This window comes from Myxocyprinus asiaticus, chromosome 19 (genome assembly GCF_019703515.2).
Source record: "Myxocyprinus asiaticus isolate MX2 ecotype Aquarium Trade chromosome 19, UBuf_Myxa_2, whole genome shotgun sequence".
In the NCBI taxonomy this organism is placed as follows: Eukaryota; Metazoa; Chordata; class Actinopteri; order Cypriniformes; family Catostomidae; genus Myxocyprinus; species Myxocyprinus asiaticus.
The window spans coordinates 42,711,656-42,737,372 of NC_059362.1; the positions used below are offsets into that span (position 1 = coordinate 42,711,656).

The window sequence follows — 25,717 nt, forward strand, 5'->3', positions numbered from 1 at the left end:
TTTAGAATTTAACGATTAGTAAATATGTTTTAAATGGTTAATTATGGATAAATGTTGAAAGACTTGTGAGTTTTCCCTCTTTTACACCCTGATGTTTCTTCAGGGTGATACTGATACTCCTCTTGAGGTTGGAATATTTTTTCTGTTTGACCCTTATGAGCTTAATGTTCATAGAGCACATAAAAACAACTAATGTATGCTGCTAAGAAGTGCAATATAAAGGGTGCATCATTACAGTCTGCTCTTTCTTTCTACCGGCATTTACAGTTTACCACTAAGATCTCTTATATTATTTAGAGACAATGGTCAATATTTCAAACTAAAACATTTAGTAATAGCCTACTTAATGAATACAAATATCTGTAATACATATATATCTGTCAAAAAGTGGGTCGCCAGTGTTTCTAGAGCCATGAAAATGCGGAAGATTGAAGGAAAATCACGTAGCTCTGGAGTAAAGAAATCAGCGGAAAATCCAGGTAAACAAAATAACAAAAGTCCATATCAAAGTGAAATACAGACCCCCATGTCATTATTTCACAGTGAAAGTGTATTAGCTTATAATAATAGTTTATTGTGGAAGCCAGCGGTGAAATGCATGCACACACTGCTGATTCTGAAGTTCATTCACTGTCAAAGATTCTTTGACAGCCCCATGATGAGTCCATTAATTTGACACAAACACTCAGATTCTTATTTATAATCTTCCCTGGGTGTTTTGTAAAATAAACACTGTGATCTCATTATTGAATATGTTGGTCATTGTCTCAGCAGGTGTGTGAGAACTGCTGATCGGTCAACATTTTTAGTCTGTTGAGAAACATCTAGCTTACTAACTAACGCACTAGTCTACGAATGCTAGACCACTAAATTGAACTTGTCTATGAAAGCTAGTTTACAGTACTAACTACAAACTAGTCTACAAAAAGCAAAGACAACCGCAGAAAGATATTCATTTGAAATTCAAAATTTGATTGGCTATAAACCCTCTATGCACTGTCGTAGACATGTAAATAATGTTGAATGTTATTCTTCATGATTTGTGAATTCAGATGACAACCTCTGCTCTGCAGTTGGTTGTTTAAATTTTACGACTCTTCATTTTCTAATGCAAATAGTTCCAAATGTTGAACACCTAGAAAACCACTCTCATCTTGACCAGTCTGATTTGTGAATTTTTTCACAGCAGTATGTTTTCCTGTCAACAATTTTTAAGTCTAAGATTTGGGATGGTGACAAATAAGCGCAGTTCTGGGTTCATGCATATTTTCTTTTTTTAGACAGAGCCTGATTTGTGAAAACTTTCACAATCACATTTGGTCGCGTTTGATTGCATCTCACTGCTCTACCCCCCTTGCCTTTCATAAAGGAAATCAGCTTATAATTTTTAAAACTGACAACCTTCACAGGTTACGGTAGGCTCAAAAAGACCTTGATGATTTGTGAATTTTTTCACAGTTCTGTTTTTGTCTATTAACCATTTTTGAGTTCTGGAGTCAACAGTTTACCTAAAAAATCTGTGTTATAGGCTTTGAGAGGTCACATTCTTGAAACACATGATAATTATGATAGAAAAACACTAGTTTCACAAAGAACTTTCATCTGCTATGTCTTTGAGACTTTTATGATTTAGAATGTTTGTAAAACTGATATATATATATATATATATATATATTCTCATTCCAGATGAAAACATCCCAAACAGACATCTCGGAGATGTACATGTGCTATCTGGGTACTACAAACTAGTCTACAAAAACTGGACTACTAACTATTGAACTAGTCTACAAAAGCAAGTCTAATACATTGAACTAGTCCATGAAAGCTAGTTTACTAACTACAAACTAGTCTAGGAAACCTAGTGTAGTGGAAAAACCAGCTTAAGCTGGTAGCTGTGTTTTGGAACATGGTAGCTGGTTTAAGCTGGTCATAAGCTGGTCGAAGCTGGTCATTAGCCGGTCAAAGCTGGTCATTAGCTTGTCCAAGCTGGTCATGAGCCGGTCCAATCTGGTCATAATCTGGTCGACCAGCTACCATCTTCCTAAAACCAGCTTGACCAGCTTAACTAGTCTATGAAAGCTAGTCTACTAACTACTGAACTACTAACTAATGAACTATTCTATGAATGCTAGTCTACTAACAATTAAACCAGTCTACAAAAGCTATCTTACTAACTACAAACTATTCTAGGAAACCTAGTGTACTAACTAATGAACTAGTTTATGAAAGCTAGTCTACTAACTATTGAACTAGTCTACAAAAGTAATTCTAGTAAATTTAACTAGTCTAAGAAAGCTAGTGTACTAACTAATGAACTAGTCTATGAATGATAGTCTACTAACAATTAAACTAGTCTATGAAAGCTAGTGTACTAACTATTGAGCAAAGACTAATGCATTTTAGTTGTTTTCAGTGAACTACCCAGATAACACATGTACATCTCCGAGATGTCTGTTTTAGATCTTTTCATCTGAAAGCATCTTAATCTATTTAACATCTGCTAAACATCTTAAAAACATCAGATTTACTAACATTCTAAATCATAAACATCTGAATGTCTTATTGACATCCAAGACATAACTATTTACATACACTCACTGAGCACTTTATACTCCATGGTCCTAATAAAGTGCCCCACGTGGTCTTCTGCTGTTGTTGCCCATCCACCTCAAGGTTTGATGTGTTGTGCATTCTAAGTTGCTATTCTGCTCACTACAGTTGTACAGAGTGGTTATCTGAGATACCGTAGCCTTTCGGTCAGATCGAACCAGTCTGTCTCTGTTGACCTTTCTTATCAACAAGTAATTTCTGTCTGCAGAACTGCCACTCGCTAGATGTTTTTTTTTTTTGTTTTTTTGGCACCATTCTTAGTAAACTCTAGAGACTGTTGTGCATGAAAATTCCAGGAGATCAGCAGTTACAGAAATACTCAAACCAGCCCAACTGGCAACAAAAATCATGCCATGGTCAAAATCACTGAGATAAAAATGTTTCTCCATTCTGATGGTTGATGAGAACATTAACTGAAGCTCCTGACCTGTATCTGTGTGATTTTATGCATTGCACTGCTGCCACATGATTGGCTGATTAGATAAACGCATGAATAAGTAGGTGTACAGGTGTTCTTAATAAAGTGTTAAGTGAGTGTACGTCTTGTAGATAATTAAACAACGCAAAAACTATGTTTTCAAGATGTAATCACACACATCAAATAGACGTCTGAGTGATGTACGCATTCTATCAGGGTATTAGGAGAGATTTTAAAGTTCTGCCATGTTCAACTGCAAAAAGATGTTAATATAAGCATAACTAAATAAGTTTGGACACACTTGACTGCATTTATTTAATTATCTTAAAAGTATTTTTTAGCATCTAAAGCTTGACATTAGTTGTAGACACAAATATACAGTTGTGCTCAGAAGTTTTCATACCCTTGGAGAATTGGTAATATATGTACCATTTTTAAAGAAAACATGAGTGAGCAGGCAAAACACATTTCTTTTATTTCTTATGGGATTCATATTCAACTGTAGGTTATAACAGAATGGCACAATCATAAAAAAAAACATGGCAACAAAGAAAAAATGAAATGACCCCTGTTCAAAAGTCTGCATACCCTTAGTTCTTAATACTGTGTATTGCCCCCTTTAGCATCAATGACAGCATGCAGTCTTTTGTAATAGTTGTCTATGAGGCCACAAATTCTTGCAGGTGGTATAGCTGCCCATTCGTCTTGGCAAAATGCCTCCAGGTCATGCAAAGTCTTTGGTCGTCTTGCATGAACCACACGTTTGAGATCTCCCCAGAGTGGCTCGATGATATTAAGGTCAGGAGACTGTGATGGCCACTCCAGAACCTTCAACTTTTTCTGCTGTAACCACTGGAGGGTCAACTTGGCCTTGTGCTTAGGGTCATTGTTGTACTGGAAAGTGCAAGAGCGTCCCAGGCACAGCTTTCGTGCAGAAGAATGCAAATTGTCTGCCAGTATTTTCTAATAACATGCTGCATTCACCTTGCCATAAATTTTCACAAGATTCCGCGTGCCTTTAGAGCTCACACACCCCCAAAACATCAGTGAGCCACCACCATGCTTCACAGTGGGGAAGGTATTCTTTTCACTATAGGCCTTGTTGACCCCTCTCCAAACATAGCGCTTATGGCTGTGACCATAAAGCTCTATTTTGGTCTCGTCACTCCAAATTACAGTGTGCCAGAAGCTGTGAGGCGTGTCAAGGTGTTTATTTGTGGCATTGCCGCAGTAAAGGCTTCTTTCTGGCAACTCGACCATGCAGCTCATTTTTGTTCAAGTATCGTCATATTGTGCTCCTTGAAACAACCACACCGTCTTTTTCCAGAGCAGCCTGTATTTCTCCTGAGGTTACCTGTGGGTTTTTCTTTGTATCCCGAACAATTCTTCTAGAAGTTGTGGCTGAAATATTTCTTGGTCTACCTGACCTTGGCTTGGTAACAAGAGATCCCCGAATTTTCGTAAGAAAGCAAGCCACCCCAGTGGCTCCCCGCCTTGGTCCTTCTACGTATGAGGCCGTGCCGGTTAGCACTGGGGGCGATTTGGGGACCTCAATGGGACCACCTCTGCCGGGTATCCCCCCACGGACCTCCCATTCCACAGCATGCTCGCTTACCCCAGTCGGGCACTCGGACGAGATCGCCGGCTCGTCTCAGGGCGAGTTCGACCTCTCGTTCGGAGCCCGGGAAGAAGACGAGCACAGCATCGAAGAGCGGGCTCGTCCAGTCGGATGCAGAGGCTTCAACTGGGCTTCCTCATTCGGGAATGGTTGCCCAGTCCCAGGCCGACGCAGAAATGATGGACATGCTCTCCTGGGCGGCCGCAAGTGTTGGGCTAGAGTGGAACCCTCCACTTTCCCCTGATCCCGGCTTGACGATTGGTTCCTGAGCTCGGGGCACCGCCCACGGCCACGCCCCACCCCCGTTCCTTTCTTCCCAGAAGTGCATGAGGAGCTGACAAGATCATGGGAGGCACCTTTTACTGCCCTGTCCCAGTCTTTGAAACCTCTCTATACAATAACAGCAATATTCTAATATTGGCTATGGTGTTTGAGCCCTGCCTGTTTTGGCATGAAACTGTCCGCTATAAAAACACCATTTCCTTAGAATTTCCCTTTCTGGGGGGGGGGGGGCATTGCCCTTCTGGCCGCTGCCGGCAGGCTTTCCCTGCCTTTCGAGACCTGGGAGGGAGACAAGGGTAGGAAAAAGAGGAGAGGGAAAGTGCAAGGCAGAGCGAGAGTGAGAGAGAGAGAGGAAAGAGAGAAAAAAAATTGCTCTCCGGTTCCCAGACATGCCGTCGCCTGGTCCTCGACCACTCCTCCACCCACTGACGGACGACAGCCGCTCCTCCCTAGGCGGACAGCAGCAAGTCCTCTGACCCCTGGCGGATGGAATGCCCCTCTGCGTTCTGGCAGCCCGTGGCGATCCCCTCCGCCCTTGGCAGCGGCTCCACCACTCCAGATGGCTGACAGCGAGCCCCTCCTCCCCTCATGGACTGCGGCCGTTCCTCCGCGTCCAGGCGGCCAGCAGCAACTCCTCCACCCCCTGGTGGATGGACGCGGCTGCGGACGGCAGTGGTGAGGACTCCACAACATCGTATCCCTCCTCCTTCCCGCATTTGGGGACCAATGAAACAGTATAAAGGATGGGCAAGGAGGAGGCAGGAACCGGACGAAGCAACAATGTAATATTTAATGAAAACTGGCACAAATATAAACACACACACACACACGGCAGCTGCGTGTGGCTCTCTCTCTCCCGAACTGCTGCATCTGGCTCAGCTGTATCCCTCTCTTCAGCTGATTACCCTGATTTGGGCCGGCCGTGTACACTCACGGCCCGGCCCTGCCCTCCTCCTCGTCACACGCATGTTTTCAATACGCTATGTGTGAGACAAGCTCCAGCCCTCTTAAAGAGTGCGTGGCCTCGTCTCGTTCAGCGGTTCTGAAGCTGGGGTGATAATGACGATGTCATGTCTCTCGCTGCATCAGACAAATGGTCAGTGGATGATGCTGCTGCCACTCCCCCCAGCGAGGGCGGGGAGCGTGCATGCGCCACTGACAGGGAGCGTCCTTACAAGGGTGGTCGAAGAGCTTAACCTTGAGTGGTCTCCTCCAGAGGAACCTGAACAGTCTCACCTCAATAAATGGTTCCTGCAGTCCAGACGCCGTCAAGTGGCCGCAAATCTGCCCCATTCTTCCACGAAATTCATAACAAAGTCCTGGCGTGTGCCCTTCTCAGCATGCTCATGCAGTGACAGCATCTTCTCTAATGTGCATTAAGGGGAAGAAGACGGTTATGCCCAACTAGCCCCAAGCAAATGGACGAGCAAGGCTTCGATCCAGAGACATTCAAAGAGCTCCGCACCACTACAGACTTAGTGCTGCGCGCCACGAAAGTCACTGCGCAGGCCATTGGCAAGTCCATGGGGCAACCTGGCAGTTCTGGACTGACATACACTACCGGTCAAAAGTTTTGAAACACTTACTCATTCTTTATTATAATTTATTTTATTTTTTTACATTTTACAATAATAGTAAAGTCATCAAAACTATGGAATAACATAAATGGAACTATGGGAATTATGTTGTGACTAAACAAAATCCAAAATAAATAAAAACTGTGTTATATTTTAGCATCTTCAGAGTAGTCACCCTTTGCCTAGAATTTGCAGATATGTACTCTTGACATTTTCTCAACCAACTTCTTGAGGGATCACCCTGGGATGCTTTTTAAACAGTATTGAAGGAGTTCCCATCTATGTTGGGCACTTATTGGCTGCTTTTCTTTATTATTTGGTCCAATTCATCAATTTCAAAAACTTCTTTTTAATTAAATTTTAGTTTTATAATGAAATATATTTATATGGTGGCACATTATATTTTTGTCAACAAAACTAATTTCAAACATTTAAGCTTACGCCTTCAGATCAAAAGATTTTTAAGATCATGAGAAACATTTCAGTCAGGTGTTTCAAAACTTTTGACAAGTAGTGTATATGGCTGACCCTCACAGAAATGAGTGATAGGGAAAAAGCCACTCTGTTGGATGCTCCAGTGTCTCCAGCCGGCCTCTTTGGTGGCTCTGTGAATAAGTTTGCTGAGTGTTACATCACGACTCAGCAGCAGTCACAGGCTATGAGACACTTTATGCCCAAATGGAGTACATCACAGCCAGTTCGCCCTCGCTCTGTTTCAAGCCAGTGCCTGACTAAAAGCCCCATACCTGCTGCCTCAGCGCTAGCACCTGCCACCACCGAGCCACCGGTGAGTCCATGCAAGCCGTGGCCCAAACAGAAGCAGCCGGATCAGCGCCCGCCTCGCGCCAGCGGTATAAACCCCCCCGTGCAGCAAAAGCACTCCGGATGGGAACAGCCCTTTGAAGCGGAAAGCAGAGCCTGCGGTTCCCTCTGGGTCTGCTCCAAAGAAGGCTCGAATGGAGACACAAAACACTGTTCCCCATCTCCCCAGTGCTCTTTTTCGGGAAAGGAATATTGTTGTTCACAATATTGTTCAAAATGTTGTTTCTGTGTCTTGCACTCAAATAAATGCAATAAAACATGCAATGAATGCAAAAAAGAATACAGCACTCATTGCAAATGCACGAGATGCTTACACATTTTCAATAAAGAGCCCTTTTCCTTTTCAATGCACACACATTATGCACAACGTTTCCCTATGGTGAGTGATGCATTATATCATACGGTGAGCAAACCAAATTGCCCTCTGTCCCGTTATGTGGACATGTGGCGAGCTCTAATGGGTATTTCAGAATGGATGCAAAAAACGATCGAACATGGTTATACGATCCAATTTGCACACCGTCCACCCCAACGGCGTTCTGTTTTCCGGGGTTTCGTCCGAAGACGCGCCAGTGTTTTAAACTGAAATACACAATCTCCTCGTGAAAAGCGCGATAGAGTTTGTGCCACATTTTCAAGCCCAAAAAGGGTTTTACAGCCATTATTTTCTTGTCCCAAAGAAAGACGACGGGTTTTGGCCGATCCTGGAACTGAGACATTTGAATTGCACATTCACAAAGCGCCCATTCAAAATGATTACTCAGAAACTGATCTTATCGCATGTACACCCGCATGACTGGTTTGCATTGACTGATTTGAAGGATGTGTACTTTCATATCCAAATTGTATGACATCACAGGATTTTTTTTTAGATTTGCATTCGAGGGAACAGCGTATCAATTCAAAGTCCTGCCCGTCGGACTCTCTCTGGCTCCTCGCATGTTCACAAAGTGCATCGATGCAGTTCTCGCCCCTCTGAAACTGAGCGGCATACGCATCTTGAACTACCTGGGATGACTGGCTGTTACTGGCAAAATCAGAGGCTCTGTTATGCCAGCACAGAGACTTACTGCTTCAACATCTAAACAGCTTGGGCCTCAATGTGAACTGTGTGAAGAGCACGCTCTCCCCTAGCCAACAAATCTCCTTTTTGGGAGTCCGCCTCAACTCCACAAGAGGGCGCACGTACCTCACGAGCGAGCGCGTTCAGGCCATTCTACAGTGTATGTTTCAGTTCAATCTGAGGAGAACACTTCCACTGAAGTTATTTAAAAAAGCAGTGGGATTTATGGCGGCGGCAGGTGAGGGTGAGGGTCACTCACTGCAGCATGCTCATGTCGGTCGCCATCCCATGAGACTGCGGCATCATGCTTCTTTTCTGGGAGGTTATGTAGTGTGACATGATGGTATTCTGTTCCCATATGCATTAATAAACGCAATGTCAAGTGTACCGAGTCGTAAGGGAGCATCTCGGTTACGGACGTAACCTCAGATCCCTGAGATGAAGGGAACGAGACATTGCGAACACTACAAGACTCAGAGTTCTTAAGGCACGAGCGATGCACTCCTTGTTCTCAGTCAGAAATTCTGAGGAAATGGTGTTTGTGGACCTGTTTTTATAGCGGACAGTTTCGCGCCAAAACAGGCGGGGCTCAAACACCATAGCAAATTTTAGATTATTGCCGTTATTGTAGAGAGGTTTCAACTGTATTGTAGAGAGGTTTCAACATAAATATGACAGAAAGACCAACAATAAATACTAAAAGGCCAAATGTCTCTTACACAAGTGGAAAATAGTTTGAAGTTGACATTTCCCATTTAAATGAATGTGTTTGACGGTCTGTCTGTGTCCGCTCTGCCTGTTTGTATCTTTGTGACTTAACATTGATAAGGTATGTAAGGATGCTGTGGTTGAAACCCATTAAAATGCAAGAGCGTGAACACATTTCGGTGACTCGTTTGTAGACGTACTGTATTCCTCAGTTTTTGACCAATTCAGGTTTTATGTGCTATTGCATTTCAGGTATGCATGTCAGATGTAGTTTCATTTCTTGCAGTAATTTTCCAGACTGCAGATGATGCTTTGCTTACAGTTTGACTGGCATGTTCACACATCAAGTGTGTTCTGGTTACACTAATAGTTAAAAACTCTTTCCGTCCACAGGGTGACACTACAGATGATGGCGTTGGAGGAATCACTTCACCCTTAGCAAGGTTAGACATTTTAGTGTTAATGCAGCACCTTTACATGCTATACAAGTGAGTTCATTTGAAACCCAACAGCCTCTGGGTATTAATGGGTGTTTCTTCAACTTTGGACACTTTCATGTTACAGGGGATAATTTTTATTAAAAATAACACATTTACTGCTTTAGCCTTGTCCCAGACCCAGACTATGGAAATCCATTATAAAAATACAAATTATTACATATTTGAAACTAAGATAATCTAGACAAAAAGTGAAGTAAACACAAATCATTTCAATGTTTATTTTCTAAAAGTGATTTCTATCAGTTTTTCAAAAATTAAACTGTCCCACATCTCCAACAACACGAAACAATTTTTGCTACTATAATTATTATAATTTTTTCTAAAATTGGTGTACTTGTTTATCAAGTGGACAAAAGTGTCAGTGAAGAGCATGCTTGAGGTAAAATATGAGACCAGTTATGTTTTAAGAAAACAAAGAAAATTCAATGTAAATATCACTTGTAAGCAGAGTATTTTTAATGGGTGTAATTTCTGAGCATGTTGTGTTATATATATATATATATATATATATATATATATATATATATATATATATATATATATATATATATATATATATATAATTGCAGTAAAAAAAAGTATGAAAATATATAATTTAATTGTGAATTTGGGTCATTTAAAAATATATATAGATTGTCTGACTTGCATAATATTGAAATTGTTTATTCAGTTCAATTCAGTTTTCACCCATAAAAACATTTTGACATAATTTTTATTCATAAAGGACAACTTGAATGTTGTTCTTTATTTGTATTATTTAATTTTGTTTAACGAATAAAGCAAGGGTTGTTACACCAGTGACGATAACACCAGTGACAAATACTCTTAAAAGTGGTGTCAATAACATCATAAAACATACACAAATGATTAGACTAGAATCAATAAATTCTACCATTAAATACGTATTTTTTTTATACAAATCTTTCACATGAACATTAAACAATGTAACACCGATGACATGTTAAATAAATTACAGTTAAAATGTACATTTACTTTTTCAACATGGTGGGAAAATAACTATATGCTTATTTGAGCAGTTTCTTCTTCTTCTGAACTTTGACCTTGGAAGTTTTTTTCCACAACATTTTGTATTTTTAAACTTTTAAGTTTTTAACATTGATAACACCAGTGACATGAAATTGTTTAAATTATTAATTTCTTCTTTTGTTTAGTTTTTTTGCACACTTGTTAGGCCTTGCACTAATGCTTGACCTGAGAAAAAAAGTGAGTAAAAACACATAACTGTAAACACATAACTGTAAACACATAACTGTAAATACATAACTGTAAATATCATAGATGTGGTGTTCCAGCTGATGGGGACAAGGATTTTTCAGGCAATTGACAAATTCAAATATATTTTCTTAAAAATGTTTAAAACATTATAGAGTGATTTAATTTTATTTAACCCTTCTGTTGCATTTGGGTCATTTTTTACGTGGGAGAGGTAGATAATAATTTTTAAATACCACATAGTTTTTAGTACGGGAACCAAACTTTGTGACTTTGTCAAGACTATCAAAATACAAATAATAAAGTTTTGTCAGATTTTTGAACAAAATTGTTTAAGACATATAACCATTAAAAACATTAAAAAAAAAAAAAAAAAAATTGTTACATCTTTTGCATGCACAGGTCAATTTTGACCCAGGCATCAATTGTGACTTTACACATGATATTATGTAGATTTTTGATTTTGTACATCTATGATTTTTTTCTTATAAACACTTCACTTACATTAAATCTCTTTCTCATACTCTCTCACACACTTTTTTATCTCTCACTGGGATTGTATCTTGTTTACAAAAATTCACACACACATACACATAGCCTACAGTCACACACAAGCTGCGTTTCCATCCAACAATTTTTGAAAATGCGTATAATAAATCCTGAGTTGCTGGGTTTCCATCCAGAATGTTTAGCATTTTTTTAAGTGCATTTCTAAAAATTTGACTCAAAAAATACGAATTGTTGCGCATTTCCATTCACTACGTAATGCACATTATCATGAGGGATCTGCCTTATCTGGAATGGCGTCTTCCTGCTTTGGGGACAGTTGGGAGCAAGTATCTTATTTTATTAAATGTATCCACGAGACACCGCAGAATAAGTGTAATATCTGATATAATGTGGGCTGAAATAGCTGCGATGCCCACACACCGCCAGTCTTCACATACCTGGGAGCGCCCGCTCTCAAAACTGTTCTGGCGGATTGTGAGGACCCACTTCATCGACTAGCTGTGGGTTAAACACTTCCAAATGATAAGCGCTATGTTCAAAGAATTGTGTGCCAAGGTCGGACCTTCCGGTGGGCTAGTCACATCAAGCTATCGCACACTCATAACACATGCGCAAATGGTCAAAACACGTCATCGCTTTGCAAATAAACCATTTCCATCACCTTAATGTGCATTTTAACTAATGCGAAACTTTAGAAAATCCACCACCTCCTAGCGCATTCAATTTTAATTGAATTTAGAAAGTTTATTCACAAATCAAGCGTTCCATTTAGGATTTCTTATGCACAATTTCAAAATGCGCATAAAAATAGTTGGACCCACCTAGTGGAAACTCTTGTTATGTTAATAAACTCTCAAAATCCGCATAAAATGTAATGAGCTAGGAGGAGGTGGATTTTCTAGAGTTTTGCATTAGTTAAAATGTGCATTAAAGTGATGGAAATGGCTTAATCGCATGAACAATGATGTGTCACGACCATACGTAAAGTGCGATGGCAATGCGCTTGTCGGATGGTAGGCTATAGGTGTGCGAGAGCTTGATGTGACTGGCTCAGCGAAAGGCCTGACCATGGCACACAATTCTTCAAATGTAGCCCTGGTTAGTCGAATGTGCTTCACCCACAGATCATTGTTAAAGTGGGTCCTCACAGTCCACCAGAACTGTTTTGAGCATGGGCTCTCCAGGTATATGGAGGCTGTCGGTGAATGGGAATAGCGATTTGAGCCCTCAATATGTGAGCTTTTGCACTTGTTCTGCGACGTCTCCTGGCAGCATTCAATAATATAACGTAAAATTGCTTTTTTTTTTACTTCATGACCATGCTTATTGACTTTGCGTAGGTGATTGAGCTTAGTGCTCTTGAAATAGTGCCCGTAGTGTATAATCCAGAACACACTGTATACACACAGTGTATAGCAGCTAAAATAAAATGAAATGTTCATAAAGATTTGTTAAAAGTTTAGACTGGTGTCTGAGGGAGTTTCAGTTTTTAGTGTGTATTTAGTGATGAAACCCTTAGACAGAGAAGTGCAATTAAAGGTATAAAAGGCAAAAGCAAACAGTGATAATGAAGACCTGTGAGGTTTCACACACAAAACCTCAGTGGGATTATTTGTTCATAGGCTACACTTTTAATGTCAAGACATCAGCTATTAGCAAACACAAACTTGTGTTGTTTATGTAGGTGTTACTATTTCCTACAAATTACATGAGTTTACATCATTGTCGTGTGCTGTCCATCAAAACTTTGAAAGTTAGACATATAAGTGAATGATGTGAGGTTGCTGAGGAAACAAAATATTTTTCAATATTACCATGCATTTCCATTTTAAACAATGAGTTGTTAATGTTTTTGATTAAGTATTTTTGCATAGTTGAAAAAAAAAGTTTTTTTTCTCTGTTTATATCTGTCTCATTTGCAGACAGTATAGAGGCCAATGTAGAAAACATAAAGATCAATGTGCAGTCGGCCACACAGCAGCTGTCCAGAGCTGCAGACTCCCAGGTACAGCTTTCACTTATTAATAATGAATAATAACTTACAGATGGTAAAAACTGACATCTAAGATTCTTTACTATATTTGTATGCCAAAAACAATAGTACTTTGTCATATATTTGCATCACAGGACAATTCCAAGTTCCTGGATGAAGTATGTCTGAGAATGTATTCATACTAGCCACCTGCATACCTAACGAATTTACTTTTTACTGGTCGAGAAGTACTGTCTTCATCAAATGCGGTACATACCCTGACATTACGCAATTTTGAATGCAGCACTAATCTTCATTCTGAACTATGTTTTACTGAATTAAATACAGTTCTGTAATAATTTATTCACCCTCATGTCATTCCAAACCCATAGAGCTTTCTTTCTTCTGGGGAACACAAAATGTGAGGTTTTGCAGAATGTCTGAGCTGGATTGTCCTTACAATTAAAGGGGATGGTGATTTATAAGGTCAAGCTCAAAAAAGGACATTAAAGCACCATAAAAGATATTTGAAAGGAGGCTACACGATTTGTAAACTTTATTACACGTCTTCTGAAGCCATACGATATCTTTGTGTGATGAATAGACCAAAATTTAAGTTGTCATTTGCTGCCGTAGCCTTTAAATCTTGTTGGAATCATTCGAGAATCAATGATGTTTAAAATCACTGATGTCGAAACTACTGCAACACATCTTGAGGCGCCATGTTTGAATGCAAACAATTTGACGTCTACAGTGGAGGGGTAGATTTTCAGTGAATGATGACTAAGTTCAACAGACATGAGAATTAGTATATTTTAACTTTTTGAACTAATTCTTGCCGATTCTCATGAACTGATGACTCGTTTAGTTCTAATCACTGTAGATGTCGTCCCGCAAGAAGATTTGCATCCTTATCTCTGTTCTGGTCGTGCTGGCTGTCATTATTGGTTTGATTATCTGGACTGCCATCAACTGATAAGCATCTTCTTCATCTAACCTCCCAGAGTGTTTGTACAGCATTGTTTTTAATGAGTTGTGGAGGGATTTTTACCAAGTGAAACTGCTGAGTTGCTTTCTAAATGCATTTAAGATATTGCCATTAAAGGAATGTTCCAGGTTCAATACGAGTTAAGCTCGATTGTCCACAGACAACAATTTCTACCCATCCATCAGTTCGTAAAAACAAACAAAATTACTATGGCTGTCAATTTAACAGATTAATTTACTACAATGAATTATGGCCAGTGATAGGGTTATGTCCAATGAAAAGGTAATAAAACAAACAATATATTGACTGCAAAAGCAACTTTTTATAATGTTTATTCAGTGCTTTACTAGTCTCCTCTGCCACAATAATGTCATTTGAATTATCTCCATGTGGGGGCTTTCTCAGCAAAAATATATATATGCAATTATTTGTGATTATTTGATTGATCGTGAAATTAACTATTGTTCGATAATCACATTGAAAGTTACAGCATGCCACTGGCCACAAATTCTTTCGTATATAACCCAGAACATTCCTTTAAAGTTTGTAGTCTTTTTTTAAATGTATCATCGTAACAGCTAGTAAAATATATATATATATATATGATAATCTGTTGAAAATAGCACAAATTATTGTTTTTTATTTCTGACAGAATGAAGTTGCTGCTATAAAGGTGTGTAAGGGCGCCTGACTTTTAAACTGCTTCAATAAGAACACATTTCAAACAATGTATTTGAAGAAACACCCTGGGAATTTTTTATCTTCACTCAGGTTCACTGTGTAAATATAAAAAATCAGTTATAATGCACTATTTTTCTGTATTGCAGAAGAAACTGTTGATTTTTAAATCTAACTTTTACTGATGTACAGTACTGTGCAAAAGTTTCAGGCACTTATGAAACATGTTGCATATTGAGGATGTCTTCAAAAATAATGCCATAAATAGTTTTCATTTATCAATTAAATTCATACAAAGTCTAGTAAACATAAAAAAGCTAAATCAATATTTGGTGTGGCCACCTTTGCCTTTAAAACAGCACCAATTCTCCTAGGTACAACTGGACACAGTTTATCTTGGTTGTTGGCAGATAAGATGTTCCAAGCTTCTTGGAGAATTCACCACAGTTCTTCTATCTCAATTCTAGCTGTCTCAATTGCTTCTCTCTCTTCTTGTACTCTCAGACTTACTCAATATTCAATGGGGGGCTCTGTGGGGACCATGCCATCTGTTGCAGGGCTCCCTGTTCTTCTATTCTATTCTATTTGCAAAAGGAATGTTTGGGAGTATAAAATGTATATTTCCTATTGACACACTAAAGCTGAAGATATAAATAACCATCTTAAAACAAATGTTTTTGTGAATCATCTTATGTGCCTAAGACTTTTGCACAGTACTGTAAACTGAGTTAGTGGGATTTTACATATATATATATATATATCAATCAGAATCACAAAACAGAACACTGAAAATCACGGGAAGTCTTTATTAACCCTCCTATGGTATTGAAAAATGGCACCTCCCTTTGGTATTCATTGTCATTTTTGTCCGGAATGGTCAGATGTGTAACCCTTTATTTATGATGTCAGTGATACAATTTCTTCTGACCTGAAGCAAGAACAATGAAATTATGCTATGTTGATCTTATTTACATTTATTAATTTGTATATACAAATAAGCACATTTGAATAAAAATGTCAGATTCTACAAGTTGAAACATGAAGAAAATTTGAGAATGTGACATAAATTGGAAGCAGATTGCTGCCATCTGGTGAACAAAATATAAATAACATGACTTGAAAAATATGTCATGCCAGTAACAGCCAGTAGACAGCTGTAGCCACCCACTGTGTGGTCTAATGGCTTGTTGTAACTTCATTTTATATTTGATCACAAGATATGCATTTGGATATATACACCGATCAGCCACAACATTAAAACCACCTGCCTAATATTGTGTAGGTCCCCCTCGTGCCGCCAAAACAGCGCCAACCCGCATCTCAGAATAGCATTCTGAGATTATATTCTTCTCACCACAATTGTACAGAGTGGTTATCTGAGTTACCATAGACTTTGTCAGTTTGAACCAGTCTGGCCATTCTCTGTTGACCTCTCTCATCAACAAGGCATTTCCATCCACAGAACTGCCGCTCACTGGATGTGTTTTGTTTTTGGCACCATTCGGAGTAAATTCTAGAGACTGTTGTGCGTGTGGAGATCATCAGCTATAGAAATACTCAAACCAGTTCATCTGGCACCAACAATCATGCCACAGTCCAAATCACTGAGATCAAATTTTTGTTCCCCATTCTGATGGTTGATGTGAACATTAACTTAAGCTCCTGACCAGAATCTGAATGATTTTATGCACTGCACTGCTGCCATACAATTGTCTGATTAGATAATTGCATGAATGATTGTTGGTGCCAGATGGGCTGGTTTGAGTATTTCTGTAACTGCTGATCTCTTGGGATTTTCACACACAGCAGTCTCTAGAATTTACTCCGAATGGTGCCAAAAACAAAACACATCCAGTGAGGGGCAGTTCTGCGGACGGAAATGCCTTGTTGATGTGAGAGGTCAACAGAAAATGGCCAGACTGGTTTGAACTGACAAAGTCTATGGTAACTCAGATAACCACTCTGTACAATTGTGTTGAGAAGAATATAACCTCAGAATGCTATTCTGAGATGTGGGTTGGCGCTGTTTTGGCGGCACAAGGTGGACCCACACAATATTAGGCAGGTGGTTTTAATGTTGTGGCTTGCAATCAAACCTGACTATGGTGTTGCAAAAAGAAGACAAAGAATAAACAGTTTTCTACCAGTAATTTATTTCAAACATAAAAATGTAATAACTCAAAGTATATGCATAATAATATCAAGAAAATGAGAATCAAGAAACAGAAATGAACTGCAAAATTCTGAAAAATAAAAAAGAATCAGAATAAACATTTTGCAATTTCAAACTTTCTATAGTAAAAATTGATTTCACACGTGTGTGTGTGTCTGTGTGTGTGTGTGTGTGTCCTGCATTGTGAGTGTGTTATCATCTCACCCCTTGATTTCTGAGTGTGTGTGTTTATCATTATGACTGATTTATTTTATTTTTTTGACAAATGTAAAAAAAAAAAAAACTCTGCTATAGTCTCACCAGTTCATCTGGTGTGTAAGTGTGTTTGTGTGTGAGTGGGTGTGTATGTTTTGCACTGAGGATTTTTTTAAAGTCTCGCCCTGTAATTTCTTTCTGTTTTCTGCATTGTGGCTGATTTATTGATTGTATTTGACAGAAAAAAAAACAAAATTGCTCTGTCTTTTGGTCTTTCCCATTCATTTTCAATGGTCGATCAATTTTGACCGCGAATACCAAAGGTGTTGCTTTTTTATTTTTTTATGATCTCTGAGACTTATCAAGCCCAATTTATTTTTTTTAATTAAAAAAAAAGAAAAATGTTTTATGTTCAGATGGCAAATGGAGCAAAAGTCACCAAGTGTTGTACTGCTCTGATAAAGGAAACCATTTTTATTAAATTAGGAAAATATATTTCGGTCAAAAATGACAGAATACCACAGGAGGGTTAAATTATCCTTTGTGTGTGTCTTATAACTGTTATTATTAAGTGAAAGAAATTTTTACATTCAAGCCACATCTCCAGGTTTCAGTGCAATGTATCCATCTCTGTTATATTATTGAGTGTCTGGTGACCTACAACTACATATGTTATTTAACCTAAATGAATACATTGAAAGAGTTCAAGAATAAGAACAAAAAGTCACAGTGGGGACTTTAAAGAGATCTGTGGTTAGTTGCCTACAGGGTTACTTTACAACACATGTTATAAAAAATAACCGCTAGGTGGAAACATTTTTAAATATGAATTAACTCCAGTGGTAACAAGGACAGGCAGTTCATCTTTAACCTACTCACTTTGATGTCTTTGTATAATGAGTATGTTAAATGCTTGATAAAGAGATGCCTAATTATGTATTGTTAAAATATTATTGTATTTCAATATTTTTTATTTTTTATATTTGAAAAAGCATTTTACTTTCATGGTTTTTTTTTTTTTTTTTTTACACATTTTGTTAGTTATAAAATTGAAATTCTGTAACTAATGCATAATGACCTCTTTTTTTAAGTAGTCTTTGGCTACTTTATGGGGGAAATTATGTCAAATACAGTTTTAAAATGTGGTTGATAAATGATAAAGGTTTCTGTGTATTTATTTGTAATGTGTAAAAAGGATAATTCGTCAAAAAATCTGTCATTATTTACTTTAATGGGTTTCTTACAACTGGGCCCTGGTCCCTATAGATGGATCATGTCTCTCCTTCAATGTAAGTCTAAGACTCTGTTTACACCTGGTATTAAGATGTGTTTCGGGTGATCCGATCACATTTGTTCATCCTTAAATACAGGTCAAAACGGGGTCTAAAACGTTTTGTGATCGGATCACAAAAACCAAATACGAATGTGGTCAAAAACGCATGTGTCCACATCACATTTGAGGTGTAAACACTAATCCATCCTGTATGAGTCCCAGTAGCAGTGAAGCGCCACTCCATATCTGTCAATCAACAGCTGCGCTAAAACAAGAGTTTAAACTTTGCCGGTTAAGAGCCACTTTAAAAGGAAATTACCATCCGATCATAAAATTTAAAGAAGCAGATAAATACACAATCACAAGAGTTTCACTGATCTTCTTTAGTGTGCCTGATATTAACACAGATGACAAGCATGGACACCTGAAGCTCCTTTAATACAGGTAATACACTAAAATAATGGATAATTCTGCTTGACATGTTGCGTTTGTGCAAGATTACATTTCAACTGCTTCTGGGAGAAACAGCAGCCAATTTTTTTTTTTTTTTTTTTTTTTTTTTGCGCTGTCTTTTCTGACATTGTTGTGCTTTAATATCATGTAGTAACACATTGACATAGTGATTAATGTATGTTATCATGAAACAGAGACACTCGCATCCAAATCCTAACACAAGTGGTCACAGGAGATGCATTTAAGTGACTAGGTGTAAACAGTGATGTGTCTCACCTGACCACATGTGATCGGATCACGGAGTCTAAGGGATTAGTTGCTGCCTGCTCTTACATCCATCAGGCAAACGTTTTTCAAGCTGCACAATTTGAGGTATTGTTCCCTGAAAATCCTAAAAGTTTACTTTTGTTCCTTCAGTTGAATTGAGTAATGGCATTTTCAAAACTTGTGTAATTCAAGACTGGACTACAGTAATGCTTTGTTGGCCGGCCTCCCAGCTAACACAGTTAAGCCACTGCAGATGGTCCAGAATGCAGCAGCATGTCTTGTCTTCAATCAGCCAAAAAGGGTTTATGTCACCCCACTCTTGATTTCACTTCACTGGTTACCTGTAGCTGCCCGCATTAAATTCAAGCCTTTGCCTCTGGCCTTCAGGACAGCCAATGGAACCGCACCCTCTTACTTAAATTTACTTCTCCAGGTCTATACTCCAACTGGCTCTCTGTGATCATAAACGAGCAGCACCAGGTGGTCCCATCACAAAGAGGCTCAAAGTCTATTTCACAATCTTTCACTTTCTCTGTTCCACTGTGGTGGAATGAGCTTCCAACATCCACACGATCTTCTGATAGCATCTCAACGTTTAAGAACTAGCTGAAAACACATCTGTTCCGCAAGCACTTAAACAATCCACACTAATTGCACTCACTATTGAACTTAACTTGCACTACTTTACACAAAAAAAAAAAAATATATATATATATATATATATATATATATATATATATATATATATATATATATATATATATACATACAATTATATATGTGTGTGTGTGTGTGTGTGTGTGTGTGTGTGTATATATATATATATATATATATATATATATACTGTATATACTTCTGTCTCTTTCTGTCTTTTTTTTCTGTGCTATCACCTATACGACTCCAGCCACCTCTGAGAGCTTGGCAGTACAACACTGTAGAAGTTGTTGAACTTTGTATGACAAATTGCTTGCTATGTTCCTCATTTGTCACTTTGGATAAAAGCATCTGCTAAATGACTTAATGTAAATGTATGTTATATGTAATTAAGTTCACTTAGCTTGGTGTTCATATAGAATTAACTTAACTATTTAAGTTAATGTAACTAAATACAAGTAGACTAAACTCAGATTTGCTATTTAAATATCTACTTAATAATTTTAATTGAATTGACTCAAATTTAGATCCTACAATTACACAGCTCAAATAAAGAAGATTATAACTGATTCTGGGTTAATCAAAAACTTAATTCTTCACAGATGCAGACTCTAAATGCCTGTACTTCAGTTGCACATGCACAAGGAGACATTATAGAGTTAACAGGGTCGAACTTGACTAAAGGGGACACTGATCATTTGAATGGTGATATCACACTAAACAACTATTTGCAACAAAATAACTAATAGTACTACTCTATGAAAAAACTCAATGAATTCCTAATAATAACTTTAAATGCCTCCATAACTTCACTTTGACCAAGGAAACATAATTAAATAATTCAACCACAAGGGATTGTGGTATTCCCCATAGCCTCAATTTTGTACTCTGTAGTTATTAACCCTTAAAATCATAAGTCAATGGATTTTTAAGAAAAATAGCCTAAAACTTGACATTTCAAGTAATGATTAACAAAGATAACTTGATTTTTGATGTTTTGAAACCATTAGGGTTTACAGTGTTCATTTCTGTAGCATAAATGGTGCATGATGAGTTACACAAAGTTTAATACTTAGGGTTAGTTAAGGATTTGTTCAAATTTAGGATTAAACATAATAATTAGGGCTGTCAATCACATCTCGAGACCCCTGAATTCGGCAATGCACTCCATCTAGCTGTGTTTGAATGCAAAAAATGTGTCTTCATCTTGAGCTGTCTGCTGTAGTTTGTTGCCTGTAGAGCTGGAGTTGTGCTTACTGACCTCTGCTGACTGAGACTTGTAAAAACATTCAATTGGCACTTCAAGCTTGAATTGCTGTGATGGTACTGTAACTGTTGGAAAATTCCTTATTACAGTCTGGGGAAATTATTAATGCATTCGTAAAAAAAAAATCTTAAACACATTATTTTTTTATAGAATTAATCGCATTGAATTTACGCGTTAAATCGACAGTCGTAATTAAAACTTAAAACAAGTGACCAAGTACTATGCAAAGAATGGAAACAACATGAACTCCCAGCAGAAAGACATCATTAAAATATAATGTATTTGTATTGTCAAGGGGAGAGGGTTGGCTTATAATAAATCAGCAAGACAAGTTAGTTTTATCCTCTTTTACAGAATCTTCTGGGCACAATGAAAACTGCTTACACTGAGGATCAAATTAAAATGGACTCACTCTGTTGGAAATGACAATATAACATTTAAATCTATTGGCTTTGTGTATAAATCTGCAGTGTGTACAACATGAGAAGGAAGACTTTGCTTGCATGTCTCTCCAAAATAACATAAATTTTACAGCAGTGAACCAAACTGATGACTGTCTGGAATATTCCTGTCCAGAGAGATCTGTTTCTTTTACACTCTGTGTGTTTCTCTATGTGGCTGCAGCAGCTGTGGTTCTTCTGACAGTGTGTGGAAACCTGCTGGTCATCTAACATCATCTCTGTTAGTCACTTCAAGCAGCTCCACACACCTGCTAATATCCTCATCCTCTCTTTGGATGTGTCTGATTTCCTTGTAGGAGTTTTTGTGATGCCATTTCATTTGATTTGGTTGATCGAGTCATGTTGGATCTCTGGACCACTTTTCTGCTCTATAATCAGTTTTGTGACTTTTCAGGTGATGTGTGTCTGTTCACACTGTGGCTCTAATAGCAGTTGATAGATTTTTTTTTTTTTTTTGCTTTAAATTATCCTTTTGTTTACTCAGAGAAAATGTCACCCATTGTGATCTACGTAGCAGCTTTGTTTAACTGGATGTCTTCAGTCCTTTATAACTTCACTATTCTTTTTATTAATGGAAACTTCACTGGTTACATCTGTCCAGGAGAATGTCTTTATGTCATAGATGAGGTGTTGTTGCTCATTGATCTCCTGTTTGTGTTTCTTATACTATGTACGCTTATTATAATTTTATACAGTTGTGCTCAAAAGTTTGCATTCCCTTGGAGAATTGGTAATATATGTACCATTTTAAAAGAAAACATGAGTGAGCAGGCAAAACACATTTCTTTTATTTCTTATGGGATTCATATTCAACTGTAGGTTATAACAGAATCGCACAATCATAAAACAAAACATGGCAACAATGAAAAAAAAAATGAAATGACCCCTGTTCAAAAGTCTGCATACCCTTAGTTCTTAATACTGTGTATTGCCCCCTTTAGCATCAATGACAGCATGCAGTCTTTTGTAATAGTTGTCTATGAGGCCACAAATTCTTGCAGGTGGTATAGCTGCCCATTCATCTTGGCAAAATGCCTCCAGGTCATGCAAAGTCTTTGGTCGTCTTGCATGAACCGCACGTTTGAGATCTCCCCAGAGTGGCTCGATGATATTAAGGTCAGGAGACTGTGATGGCCACTCCAGAACCTTCACCTTTTTCTGCTGTAACCACTGGAGGGTCAACTTGGCCTTGTGCTTAGGGTCATTGTCGTGCTGGAAAGTCCAAGAGCGTCCTATGCGCAGCTTTCGTGCAGAAGAATGCAAATTGTCTGCCGTTATTTTCTGATAACATGCTGCATTCATCTTGCCATAAATTTTCACAAGATTCCCCATGACTTTAGAGCTCACACACCCCCAAAACATCAGTGAGCCACCACCATGCTTCACAGTGGGGATGGTATTCTTTTAACTATAGGCCTTGTTGACCCCTCTTCAAACATAGCGCTTATGGTTGTGACCATAAAGCTCTATTTTGGTCTCGTCACTCCAAATTACAGTGTGCCAGAAGCTGTGAGGCGTGTCAAGGTGTTGTCAGGCATATTGTAACCGGGCTTTGTGGCATTGTAAAGGCTTCTTTCTGGCAACTCGACCATGCAGCTCATTTTTGTTCAAGTATCGTCATATTGTGCTCCTTGAAACAACCACACCGTCTTTTTCCAGAGCAGCCTGTATTTCTCCTGAGGTTACCTGTGGGTTTTTCTTTGTGTTCCGAACAATTCTTCTGGCAGTTGTGGCTGAAATCTTTTTTGGTCTACCTGACCTTGGCTTGGTATCAAGAGATCCCCGAATTTTCCACTTCTTAATAAGTGATTGAACAGTACTATGTAAAAAATATTTATCTTCAGACACATTTTTTAAAGCCATGATGGTAAAAACAGCTATTTGTCATTTTTGTGTTGGGGCCTGTGAAAATTTTGGCAGGGCCAGTAAAAATCTGAAGCACAGTAGAAAAAATCCTTAGCGTTGAGCCCTGATAATCAAATAAGCAAATCTGTAACATTAACTGTTAATCATTTTGTACAAAAGGACTGGTTTTCTTTCATTAAAGCACTTTCGCAAGATGCTCTGTGAAAATTCACATTCTAATAAATTATTCCATGAGACTCACGATTGTTATGAAAGCATACGATAAGGTTTTTTTTGCTAAAAATGTTTAGTAAAAATGTTCACTGACCGTTATTCTCCTGTGCGTGTTCACGAGTCTACACAAGCTTAGAGCTCTTTGCATGAGAGCAACAGCAGTAGCAAGCGCGAGATGGGGCGTTCAAGCAAAAATCTCGTTTTGTTTCACTTCAACCCTATTCGCGTATTACACAGTCTGCCACCATCTTACCTGAGGGGGTTACCAGAAACTCCACCCGCTGTTGCACGTTATACCTTATTCAAGGACCCAAAAGCAGTCGCGGAACATTGACGATTGCCTCACACTCGCGCCACGCATCGCATTTTGTACCAGTGCCAGTTCATAGCGGACGGGGTTACCAGGTGCGAAGGCAAATATAGAAACCAACCATTCAACAGAATGTCCCATTGCTCATCGCAGCTGCTTAGCACAAAAGACTCTGATTAACGTAGAAAACATAACTTTTAATGCATGTCGTTTTGCATCTGAGCAGGACATGGTGTGACTTCAGCCCCATCTCTCTGTTTGATGGAGGACTCCATTGAAATGCATCTATTCTTCCACTACAGACTCTTTAGACATGTTTGTAAGTTCTGTTCTCTGGTTTGTGTGCAGCGATATTGTGTTTTCTGTTGTTAATATTGCTGGTGGTCCTGTTGAAGCAAAACAAAACAAGTTTTGAACACCCCATCTTGCACGTGCTGCATAACTGCTGTTGCTCTTGTGCAGACTCGTGAACACGCACAGGAGAATAACAGTCAATGAACATTTTCACTAAACAATACATTCGATTTTGTGTTTTTCGCACCAAACCTTATCGTATGCTTTCATAACAATAATGAGTCTCTTTGAGTAATTAATTTGATGTCTGAATTATACTTTTGTGTCCTTTTGAAGCTTGAAGAGGTGGTCACCATAACCTGCCATTGTATGATATCACTGAGCACAACATTTTTTCACAATAAAAAGAAAGTCATATAGGGTTATAACAACACAGGAATGAGTAAACAATGACTGAATTTTCATTTTTGGGTGAACTATCCCTTTAATCTGTTAAAACTGTGAGGAAATATGTATACATATACATATTTTATATATAGAATAAAGCCTGAAGTTGACCTGTGCTTTCCTAAAGGACAATATTTTAAATCCAATTAAACATATATCGTTAACAATATGAAGAATAAAAAGATCACTGAAGAATACTCAAGATATATCATATTATTTATTGTGTATAATAATATAATAATCTAGCCTATAACACACAATACATTTCATTATACACATTCTTTCATAATATAAATATGCTTTGATCTATACTTGACCGTTTGACCCCTGACCCCTGACATGTTCCTGTGTTTTTGTAGTGTGCTCACAATTCTGGTCTCTTGACAATTTTCTTCAGTCTTTGACAAAGTCATTGACTTTCTGATTAGATATTTGCCCAGAAGTAGCTGGTGTTGGGTTACTTTAAACAACAGGCAAGAGTATGAGAGTGTAAGATGTTCTAGAAATGATATGACATTTAAATAATCAGATACTAGGTAATGTGGTCTATATGTTAGTGGGAATACTTTTTAAGGATTATTTTAATTACAACTCCATGTACTTATAATAGCATTATAATACAATTATAACATAATGTGATAAAAGCATATAATAGAAATGATAAATAGAAATCTAAATGTGAATAACATTTTTCTAAATAATACTTGGGGCAGAACTGAGCAGGCAAAACCTATCGACCCACGTCAACAAACCCAACAAAACTTCACCAGTAACTCCAGCAGAGGGCGCCGTTTCTGTGTCCGCGTTGTAAAATGGTTAGAGTACGGATAGTGGGCGGTACGTGGGCGTGCTGTTTGAGACTTCA

The 25,717-nt window shown here is 38.2% G+C and overlaps 1 pseudogene; it reads left to right on the forward strand.

Moving 5' to 3' along the window:
- Positions 1-418: 418 nt before the first annotated feature.
- Positions 419-24,581, forward strand: LOC127409985 (trace amine-associated receptor 8a-like; annotated as a pseudogene).
- Positions 24,582-25,717: the final 1,136 nt, after the last annotated feature.